The 11,824-nt window shown below is 41.1% G+C and overlaps 1 pseudogene; it reads left to right on the top strand.

Annotated features, from left to right (window-relative positions):
• Window positions 1-10,473: 10,473 nt before the first annotated feature.
• LOC129404828 (uncharacterized) lies at window positions 10,474-11,454 on the top strand (annotated as a pseudogene).
• Window positions 11,455-11,824: the final 370 nt, after the last annotated feature.

The following is an 11,824-nucleotide window of genomic DNA, read 5'->3' as shown; positions in this document are numbered from 1 at the left end:
TAATTTTTGAGCTAGAGATTGCAATATTATTCCTTTTATTTCCATTCTATATCAGAACATGTTTATTGGTGTATTTTTAAAGTTTGAAATTCCAAGGAGATTCAAATGATAAAGAGCATTAGGTTCAGATGAAAAGTAAGTAATCTCAGTTTCCTCATTTAAAGGCTGGTTTGGGCCAAATCATATACCACCATTGGTCTGTTTACTCATTCACAAGATTGGATTTTCCCACCCCTAGTGTTGTGGACAGGTTTTATCAAGATTATATATGTCCACACAAGTGCTCCATGGGTGTGAATCTTACAAGAGTTATCTATTGCTAGTAGATCAGACAGCAGTAAGGCTCCCCTCCACGTGCCACAGTCCTTTGGGCCAAGATACCCCATTTTTCTCTGACTTATTAGGAATATTCTGTTGCTTCTGGTCTCCTAAGAGACCATATCTCTCATCCCATCTCTTTCATCCCATCATATCAAAGCTCTGCCTTCTGTTTACCATGCACTCTAAGGAATATGCTATAGTATTCTTGGGTAATGATGGCATAAGGCTTGGGTTATTCATCAATAGTCAAGCAGGAAAATGGCAATAAAGCAAAGTAAATCAATGTTAAGGGGCTGCCCTTCAGCCCCTCTCTGTCTAGCTGCAGTGGACCAAACCCTTTGGCTGTAATTTCTAATATACTCTGGGTTTGGGTTTTATCTCAGACTTCTGCAAACTATTGTTTTTTTATTATTTAAATTTATTTATTTTTTAATTAGTAAGTCACAGTGAGGGTACAATTACAGATTCACACATTTTTGTGCTTGTTTTTCCCTCATGCAATGTTTGAGAGCCCATCCCTCCACCAGTGTCCATTCTCCACCACCAAAGAACCCAGTATCCTTCCCACCCCCCAATGCCATCCCCCCACCACACCCGCCTCTGTGGCGAGGCATTCCACTTTGATATCTCTCTCTCCTTTTGGGTGTTGTGGTTTTGCATAAGGGGTATTGAGTGGTAATCCTGTTCAGTCTCTAGTCTACTTTCAGCACGCATCTCCCTCCCTGCGCAGGATCTCCAATCACGTATTACTTGGTATTCCCCTCTCTATCTGGGATGACTTTCCCCCAGCGTGTGAGGCCAGCTTCCAAGCTATGGAGCCAACCTCCTGGTATTATATACTACTATTCTTGGGTATTAGTCTCCTACTCTGTTGTTTTATATTCCACAGATGAGTGCAATCTTTCTATGTCTATCGCTCTCTTTCTGGCTTCTGGAAACTATTGTTAACTCTACTAGGAAACCTTGGCTGTTGCTGGTTTCTTTGTATGTATGTGTAACTCTACTAGGGAAGCCTGGTTGTTGCTGGTTTCTTTGTATGTATGTGTGTGTTTCCTTTCCTTGCACCAGTGGAACACTTTGATAGGAACAGGATGCCAGCAGTAGCCTGGACCCCGTAGCTTTACATTTATTTTGCTCTTAGCTCTGCTTTGAGAAATTGGAGAAAATGCCAATTCCTGCACTGCAATGCAACATATTGTGATAGATGCTTCTTCTGAGATCCCATATGCTTCATATTGCCATGGAAAAAGCACTGGCATAGCGAGATTTTTTTTTCTGTAAATTTCCCCAGAGAATGAATTGAATTTCTGTTGGTTGCTTTCACAGTAACATTAGTTCAGCAAGGGGAGTCAGGAGAGGAGGGGTTGAGGAATGGAGAGGGAGAGAGAAGAGGGAAAGAGACACAGAAGGAGAAAGAGAAAGAGAAAGAACTAGAGAGAAAGAGGAAGGAAAGGGATGGGATAGAGAAAGGGAGAGAGGTGGCACATTAACAAGTAGAGCATGTTTTACTGTATCCTTGCTTTAAGACAGTAGCTTGGAGGACATGACTCTAGAAAGTGCTTGATGAGCTAATATTTGAAGTGTTGGTGTAATAAAAAAGCAATTTATGAGAAGAAAGACTTTCTGTTGATGGGGTCACTCATGAGCTCTGGATCTGATGCATGTACTCATTTAGATTTTTTTCTTCTCCTTTTTTTTTTTGTAGAGATTTTTTTCAGGGCTACACCTGGTGATGCACAGGGCTTGCTCCTGCCTCTGCACTCAGTAATCACTCCTGGCAGGGCTTTGGGGACCTTGTGGGGTGCCAGGGACCAAACTTGGGTCGGTCATGTTGAAGGCAAATGCCTTACCTGCCGTACTATCACTCTGGCTCATCATTTAGATTTTTCTACAGTGAGTCAGAGGTTTCAACATTTAAATTTAATTTCTCACATTGTGGTCTGGGCTGACTCTGGCAGTGCTGAACAGTCCAAGGTAACTGCTCTCCTGTGTCTGTCTCTGGGAGTGGTATGAGCTGAGGATACAGATACTGAGGATACAGATACAGTGACCTCACATGGCCTTTCTGATTCCTGTGGTGGTGGTCATGGTGGTGGAAGAACTTAAAATCTCTATTGGTGTCACACTGACTAATATCAGACACAGTCAAAAGGAATCACATGTTTAATTCCACATTCAAGGGACAGAGGAGGAAAGACCCTCTCTCGATGGGAGGTGGTGTAATGCTACACAGCAAGGGGATGGCAGAGAGAATCCAGGCTGTTGTTTCCCTCAGAGCCTAGATGTCTTACCAGTTGCAGTGAGACCTGTCAGCCTGCCAGTGTGAAGCTATCATTTCCGCTATGAACCCTGACCTGGTGTGCCACATCTCCCTGACCTGTTTCTGACGTTCTTCCTCCTCGTCCAATCAGCAAGGTGGTTTGTTCCTTAGTTGAAAGAAGAAATACTCTTCTTCTTCACTCTGCTACACCTTCATAACTACCAGCAAGAGGACCCAGGGATTCTCTTAAAATGGCAATGGACCTGTGTGCCCCTCTCCCTGCCTAGGACACGAATCTTTCAGCAGAAACATTTTTTTCCACCTCTTGGAACAAATTGCTTACAGATATTCACATGATTCCTTTTGGTCTTGGTTCTGGGTCACTTTCTCACTGGTGCCTATTGGACATTATGGTCAACTCCACTCTTACGGTTCATCTTATGGTTCATCTTATGGTTCATCTTCTCTCTCACTTTGTCCTTGATTACTCCCACACTGTTTAGTTTTTTCATTGTTGATTCTCTGTGTATTTCAGTGTCACAAGGGTTCCGGGAGAGTTGGTCCTTTGATTCACCGCTGAGAACACATGTCCAGAATAATACCAGAATATGGCAACACTAGTTTCTTGAATAAAATACTAAAGGGTTCCAACAGCAGGTTGTTGTAGTGCTAAAGCATACCAAGGCTCACCCTGATTTATGATGCCTATTTCCTATGGCCTATTTCCTTGGACCATTATTTTGCTTACTCTTTATAAGAATAAAATAAGCTTTCCTCATTTTCGCGATACCAATTTGTACAGAGGTTCTTAGTGTGTATCCAAAGTGAGACAGTCCGGATCTCCCAACAGAGAGGGTCCTGAGTGGGGAGATCCAGGGTTCCATAATGCAGAAAATGCGGCCAAGCCCTTGTTTACTGAAATCTTTTTTCATATTATGTCATGACTCACTGAACATTATGTTGTGTTTTTTGTTCTTATTTGTTTGTTTTGGAGCCATACCTAGTGATGTTCAGACTAACCCCTGGCTCTGTGCTTGGGGGTAACTCCTGGTGGTGCTTGGCGAACCACATGTGGTGCTGGGGACCAAAGTGGGGTTGGCCATGTGCAAGGTAATTGTCTTTTCCCTGTTCAGTCTCTCCCTCCCTGCTGTGCCACGTTGTGCCATGGTATTATTTCCTGGTTCTAACAAAGCTAACCCTTTGGGAAAGATTACTGCGAAGAATCCAACTTGTATTGAATTCCATCAGTAAGAAGATCTGTAAGATCATAAAAACAGGGACCAGAGTGATAGTACAGCAGAGAAGGTGTTTGTCTTGCAAGCGGATGACCCAGACCCAGGTTCCGTCTCTGGTCTCTGGTATCCTATATGCTCCCTTGAGGACTGCTAGAACCAGGAGCAATCCTGGATCATTGCTGAGTGTGACCCCAAAAGCAAACAAACAAACAAAAACACCAAACACACACACACAAAGATCATAAGGGCGAAAGATACTCAAAAATGCAGAGCTATAGTACCCCTCTTTCAAAATACAATGACAATATACTCAGATCAGACAAGAAGGAGGGAGTAAAATATATTTATTTTCAAGATAATTTGAATAACAAAGTGCTCATCAATTGCTTTTAATAATTTTAAAGAGGCAATTCTTTAGCTTTTAGCAAATTATCGGTATGAAATTGTAAAAGATAAAATACTATTCACTTGATTTTTTGTTACTTTAGCTTCTTTTTATTAAGGCTTAGTTTATAGTTAATAATTGCAAAGATCTTAAGTCTTTGGCTATATTACCTTTTAACAATTTTATATAATTATGTAATATTTACCCCCCAACAAAATATTTCAAATTAACCATTTTCTAAGATTTTTACCATAGATTAGTGTTGTGTTTTTGTTTATTTTGGGGCCAGACCCAGTGGTGCTCAGGGCTTACTTCTAACTCTTCACTCAGAAATCACTCCTGGTGGGCTCAGGGAACCAAATGGGGTTCCAGAGATTGAAGCCAGGTTAGCTGTGTGTTAGGAAAGCACCTTACCTGATGTGAAATATCTCTGGCCTTCTTTTCTTGAACTTTAAATATACTTATGAGTGTATTTTCTGTAAAATTCATCTGGATTATTTCTATAAGTAGTCTGTTTGTTATTTTTGAAAAATATTAGGCTGTGCATATTTACAGCAAATGTTACATTTTAAATTTTCTTTACTTTCTGGCAATTTTGAATAACTATGAATTAGAAATATTATTGTTCAATCTTTAGTCCATTTTTATTTTTATTTCTATTTCTCCAGGGAAGGGTTGTTGGATCAATGGACAGCCAGATTTTTTACTTTATAAGTGGTGGTAAAATTTTACAACAGGAATGTATGCTTTTTAGTTGTTTATCATCCTCATCAATATTTCATGCTATGACTCAATCAAATTCTAGGCATTCTTGTGTGGTGATATCTTATAATAACTCTCATTTTCATTTATGTTTTTTCCAATAGCAGTTGATAATTTTTTACATGCTTAATGGTCATTAGAAATATTTATTTAGGGGCCAGAAAAATAGTACAAGGGGTAAGTAAAGCACTTTCCTTGAATGTAGCCAATGTGGATTTTATCCCTAGCATTCTGTATGGTTCCCCTGAGCCTAGCCAGGAGTGATCCCTGAGCACAGAGCCAGGAATAAACCCTGAGCATACTTGACTGTGGCCCCCAAATAAAATCCATTTTTCTATCTTTGTTTTTTGTTTGTTTTTGCTTGGGGCCGTACCTGGAAATACTGAGGGATTACTTCTGGCTCTACACTCAGGGATCACTCCTGGTGGTACTCAGGGAACCATACAGAATACATAAGTTGGAACTTGCATCAGCCTCATGCATGGCAAACAAGGACCTCACCTGCTGTACTACCTCTCCATCCCTCTATCTATCTTGGTTAGCATGTAAAGTCATTCTTCATATATACTGACAAGTTTTATTGTTTTTTAATTTTTTACTTTAAGCACTGTGGTTTACAAAATCGTTAATGATATGATTTTGGTTTTGGGTTTTGTTCTGGATCTTTAGTTTCTGATTTTTGGGCCACATCAGTTGGTGTTCAGGGCTAACTACTGGCTCTGTGCTCAGGGATCACTCTGGAGAGCTAGGGGGGCCATGAAGGGTGCTGAGAATTGAGTTCTGGTCAGCAGCTTGCAAGGTAGCACTTTCCTGTACTATCACTCCAGGCCCTATTTTACCTTACAACCAAGTAGTATTCTATCGTCTGCATATACCAGAGTTTCTCTATCCAGTCATCAGTTCTTGGACATTTAGGTTGTTTCCAGATTTGGGCTATTGTGAACAGTGCTTCAAGGTTCATAGAAATGCAAATGTCTTTTCTGGATCGAGTTTTTGGGGGGCTTTAGGGCTTTTGATATCAAGAAGTAGAATTGCTCATATGGAATAACAAACGTCCAAGGATAGCTAAAACAATTCTTGGGAAAAAGATGATGGGAGGCATCACCATCCCCAACCTCAAACTTTACTACAAAGCAGTAACAATTAAAACAGCATGGTACTGGAACAAAGGCAGAGCCGTAGACCAATGGAACAGGGTGGAATATCCCTACACACAACCCCAAATGTATGACCATCTAATCTTTGATAAGGGAGCAAGAGATGTGAAGTGGAGCAAGGAAAGCCTCTTTAACAAATGGTGCTGGCACAACTGGACAACCACATGCAAAAAAATGGGTTTAGACCTTGACCTGACACCATGCACAAAAGTCAGATCAAAATGGATTAAAGACCTCAACATTAGACCACAAACCATAAGGTACATTGAAGACAAGGTCGGCGAAACCCTCCACGATATTGAAGATAAAGGTATCTTCAAAGGTGACACAGAACTAAGCAATCTAGTAAAAACAGAGATCAACAAATGGGACTACATTAAACTAAAAAGCTTCTGCACCGCAAGAGATACAGTGACCAGAATACAAAGACTATCCACAGAATGGGAAAGGATATTTACACAATACCCATCAGATAAGGGGTTGATATCAATGGTATATAAAGCACTGGTTGAGCTCTACAAGAAGAAAACATCCAACCCCATCAAAAAATGGGGCAAAGAAATGAACAGAAACTTTACCAAGGAAGAAATACGAATGGCCAAAAGGCACATGAAAAAGTGCTCTACATCACTAATCATCAGAGAGATGCAGATCAAAACAACCATGAGATACCACCTCACACCACAGAGACTAGCACACATCCAAAAGAACAAAAGCAACCGCTGTTGGAGAGGATGTGGGGAGAAAGGGACCCTTCTTCACTGCTGGTGGGAATGCCGACTGGTTCAGCCCTTCTGGAAAACAATTTGGACGACTCTCAAAAAATTAGATATTGAATTCCCATTTGACCCAGCAATACCACTGCTGGGAATATATCCCAGAGAGGCAAAAAAGTACAATCGAAACAACATCTGCACATGTATGTTCATCGCAGCACTGTTTACAATAGCCAGAATCTGGAAAAAACCCGAATGCCCCAGAACGGATGCCTGGTTGAGGAAACTTTGGTACATCTATACAATGGAATACTATGCAGCTGTTAGAAAAAAGGAGGTTAAGAATTTTGTAGTTAAGTGGATGGGCATGAAAAGTTTCATGCTGAGTGAAATGAGTCAGAAAGAGAGAGACAGACATAGAAAGATTGCACTCATCTATGGTATATAGAATAACAGAGTGGGAGACTAATACCCAAGAACCGTAGAAATAAGTACCAGGAGGTTGACTCCATGGCTTCGAGGCTGGCCTCACGTTCCGGGGAAAGGTCAACTCAGAGAAGCGATCACCAACTACATTGTAGTCGAAGGCCATGTGGGGGAAGAGAGTTGCGGGCTGAATGAGGGCTAGAGACTGAGCACAGCGGCCACTCAACACCTTTATTGCAAACCACAACAGCTAATTAGAGAGAGAAAACAGAAGGGAATGCCTTGCCACAGTGGCAGGGTGGGGTGGGGGGGAAATGGGATTGGGGAGGGTGGGAGGGACGCTGGGTTTACGGGTGGTGGAGAATGGGCACTGGTGAAGGGATGGGTTCCCGAACTTTGTATGAGGGAAATATAAGCACAAAAGTGTATAAATCTGTAACTGTACCCTCACGGTGATTCTCTAATTAAAAATAAATAAATTAAAAAAAAATTAAAAAAAAAAAAGAAGTAGAATTGCTGGGTCATATGGAAATTCAATTCCAGTTCTTTTGAGAAATGTCCATATTGTTTGCAAAAAGGCTGCACCAGTCAATATTACAACTAGGAATGAATGGTGGTGTCTTTTCCCCCTAAATCTATATCAGCACTAGATGTTTTCGTTCTTTGTGATGTGTGCGGTCTCACTGGTGTTAAACGACATCTCATCATTATTTTGATTTGCATCGCTGATAACTGATGCAGAACATTTTTTAAATAGCTTTTGGCAATCTGTATGTCTTCTTTGAGGTAATTTCTGCTCACCTTTTCCTCCCTTTTGTTGATGGGGTTGGTGGGGTTTTTTGTCTGCTTGTACTGTTTGTAAATTTCTACCAGTGTTTTACATACACTGGATATTAACCCTTTTTCAGATGAGTGACAGGCAAATATTTTCTCCTAGTCTGTGGGCTGTCTTCTAACTATGGTCATCCTTTTGGCAGTGCTGAAGCTTCTCAGTTTAGTGTAGTTTCATCTGTGTATCTTTGCTTGTGTTTGCTTGGCCAATGGCAAAAATCATTGATGATACCTCTAGATTCAATATTATGAGGTGTTCTACCTATGTTTTCTTCAATGTAATTTATAGATTCAGGTCTGATATTGAGCTCATGAATTTAATTTTTAAAAATTTTTTGGGTGGTGTCACACTTGGCAATACACAAGGGTTATTCCTGGCTATGCACTCAGGAATTACTCCTGGTGGTGCCATATGGGATGCTGGCAATCAAACCCGGGTTGACAGCGTACAAGGCAAACGCCCTACCCACCATGCTTTCACTCCAGCCCTCATGAATTTAATTTGAATGAACTTTTGTATATGACAATAGAAAGGAGGCTGAGTTTTGATTTTTCTTTTCATGTAAGTCACCAGTTTTCCCAGCACCATTTATTGAGGAGGTTTTCTTTGCTCCATTTCACACTTTTCCCTCTCGTTGAAGATTAACTATCCATATGCTGTCTGTGGATTAGGTATTCTATTCCATTGTTCTAAAAGTATCTGTTCTTATTCCAGTTCCACACTGCTTTGATTACTATAGATTTATAGTATGCTTTGAAATTCAGGAGAGAAAGAGGCTTTCCTATTTTTTTTTTTACCCTAGGATTGCTTTGGCTATTAATCCATACAATTTTCAACAGTATTTGATCTATGCCTTTTTTAAATACCATAGATACTTTCATAGGGACTGCATTAAATCTGTATAATGCTTTGGATAAGATTGCCATCTTGACAATATTGATCCTTTCAATCCATGAGCAGGGGTTGTGTTTCCATTTCCTCATGTCCTCTTTTATTTCTTTTAGTAATTTCTTACAGTTTTCTTTGTATGTCTCTCATCTCTTTTGTTAAATTGGTTCTGAGGTACTTGAGTTTCCAAGGCAATTATGAATGGGATTATTTTTTTAGTTTCTCTCTCTTTTATTCTTTTATTTGCATATGGAGAAGCAATGGATTTGTGTGAATTGATCTTGCAGCCTGCCACTTTACTGTACAAGTCTAATGTTTCCAGAAGTTTTATTTTGTAAAGTCTTTAGTTTTTTCTGGGTATAGTATTGTGTCATCTACAAATAGAGTTTGATTTCTTTTTTTCTATCTGGATACCCTTGTCTGATTACTATGACAAAAACTTCCAATATTATATTAAGTCATAAAGGTGAGAGTGACCTTAGAAAGAAGGCTTTAAATTTTTAACCATTGAGAAATATGTTTACTGTGAGCTTGTAACAAATTGCTTTAACTATGTTGAGGAAAGTTCTTTCAACCCCCATTTATTGAGCATTTTTATTTTTTTAAATTTTTTTCTTTTCTTTTCTTTTTTATTTTTGGGTCACACCTGGTGATGCACAGGGGTTACTCCTGGCTCTGCACTCAGGAATTACTCCTGGCGGTGCTCAGAGGACCATATGGGATGCTGGGAATCGAACTGGGTCGGCCACATGCAAGGCAAATGCCCTACCTGCTGTGCTATCGCTCCAGCTCCTGAGCATTTTTATTTTAAAAAATGGGTTTTGTATCTTGTCAAATGCTTTTTCTGCATCTATGATCACATGTTGATGTAGATGACTGCTTGAGTGATGGTCAAGGTTTCATATAAATGACAGAGTGTGTCCAGCTTCCACTCCTCTCGCTCCATATGTAGATGTAGAATTAGCGGATACCCTCCAAAGTCAATGCTCCAGGCCGCTTTTCCAGACACTCAGGCCAAGCCTCATGCATGAATTTCCACAGAACCAGGTAATATGGGACTTTGTGACCATGGACTCTAGGCTCAATGGGACCAGGAAACAGAGATCCTCTGCCTGCTTCCACCAATATCCGGGGACCCAGGGGTCACAGCATAAGCCCAACCTCGCACGCCAGACAAATTCCTCAGAGGCCGACCTCCACTACATAACTGCCACCATGCTCCAGGCCACTCTTCTGGACCACATAGCCACAAAGTGGCCGCACAACACATCATAAACATGTCCTACCCATTTGTCCATCATACTGCACCATATATGACAGGGTTCAAATAAGGTGTGAATCATCAGAACACCTATAATGGCGATTGGAGGCCTCCCTAAAAGCCTCCATCCCTCTTGGAGAGCCCGGCAAGTTACCGAGAGTATCTCACCCCTATGGCAGAGCCTGGCAAGCTACTCATGGCATATTTGATATGCCAAAACCAGTACAACAATGGGCCTCATTCCCCTGACCCTGGAAGAGCCACCAATAAGGCAGCGTTAAGAAGGATGAACAAGGAGAGGCTGATAAAATCTCAGGGCCAAACTAGCCTGCCAAAACAAAGAAGGACTAAAATGACTGTTTGCAATTTTAACGCATATACGCTGGCATCGAAAGCATCCATCAAGGACCTGATGGTGCAAGCACGAAAAATCAAGTACAACATCATTGGATTGACTGGGACGAGAAGGCATCAAACATATAATACCATTTTCAACACTGGAGAAGAACTGTTCCTCGGAACATGTGACAACGGAGGAGGCATCAGTGGTGTTGGTGTCCTTATCAACATGAACTTAGCCATGAGCATTGATTCATTCGAATACCTAACAACCTGAATTGAACGCTTACATTTGAATAGATGTGGCTCGTTGCTGGCAGTTTCTATCTTCGTCATCTATGCACCAACATCCAACTACGACGAAGGAGAAATTGAGAAGCTCTACATGGAGCGGGAGAAGTTCTATAAAGAAGACCACACTTTCTACAAGGTCATTATCGGTGATTTTAATGTCATGATAGGACCTAGAAGGTCAACCGAAGAACTCCACATCAGATTCCATGGCCTAGAATGGAACAAACAGGGTGAGAGACTGTCTAAGTTCATCATGTTGACCAAGACCATCCATGGTAACTCGCAGTTCCAGAAGGCCAAATCTAAATGCTGGACATGGGAATCTCCCGTTGGACAGTTTCAGAATTAAATTGACCACATCATATTCAATTGATGGTTTTGCCTGACCGATGTCACTATTGTCCCAAAATTCCAAATGGGATCAGACCCCATCTCCTTCATGCAAAATTCTACTTCACGGAGCAGGGAGAAAGGGCTGCAAAGTTCAAGAAGAGAACTCCCAGAATGACCACCAACTGGGAACTCTTTGGCACTACTGCAGCAACATGGGAAGATGCCATTGTTGACAACATCGACAAGGAATAAGATTGACTGGTTCAGCACCTCCATGATTGTGCGAGGAATGCAGAGGGAGAAAGACACAAAAAGTCTCCTGTCTTTGGAAACTCTCGAGCTCATTCACCAACATGGTCTGGCACAAACCCCAGGCAATCACAAGGTAACATCCGAGCTCGAAAAGCTGTGTAGAGAAGCAATAACAGAAGACCTCAAAGAAAGAAGAGTGTCAGTATTGGCCGATACAGCAGAAGCTGGGAAAAGTATTCACAACGCTCCCTGTCCTTCGCGAACTATAAGACCAAGATGACTGCCCTCTGACGTCCTGAGGGATCTATCACATCTTTAAGAAGGGCAATGGAAAAGGTTATCCATGACTTCTACTCGAATCTC

The sequence above is a fragment of the Sorex araneus genome, chromosome 5 (genome assembly GCF_027595985.1).
Source record: "Sorex araneus isolate mSorAra2 chromosome 5, mSorAra2.pri, whole genome shotgun sequence".
Classification (NCBI taxonomy): Eukaryota; Metazoa; Chordata; class Mammalia; order Eulipotyphla; family Soricidae; genus Sorex; species Sorex araneus.
The sequence above is the reverse complement of the archived record's forward strand: the minus strand, read 5'-3'. Positions and strand labels throughout refer to the sequence as shown.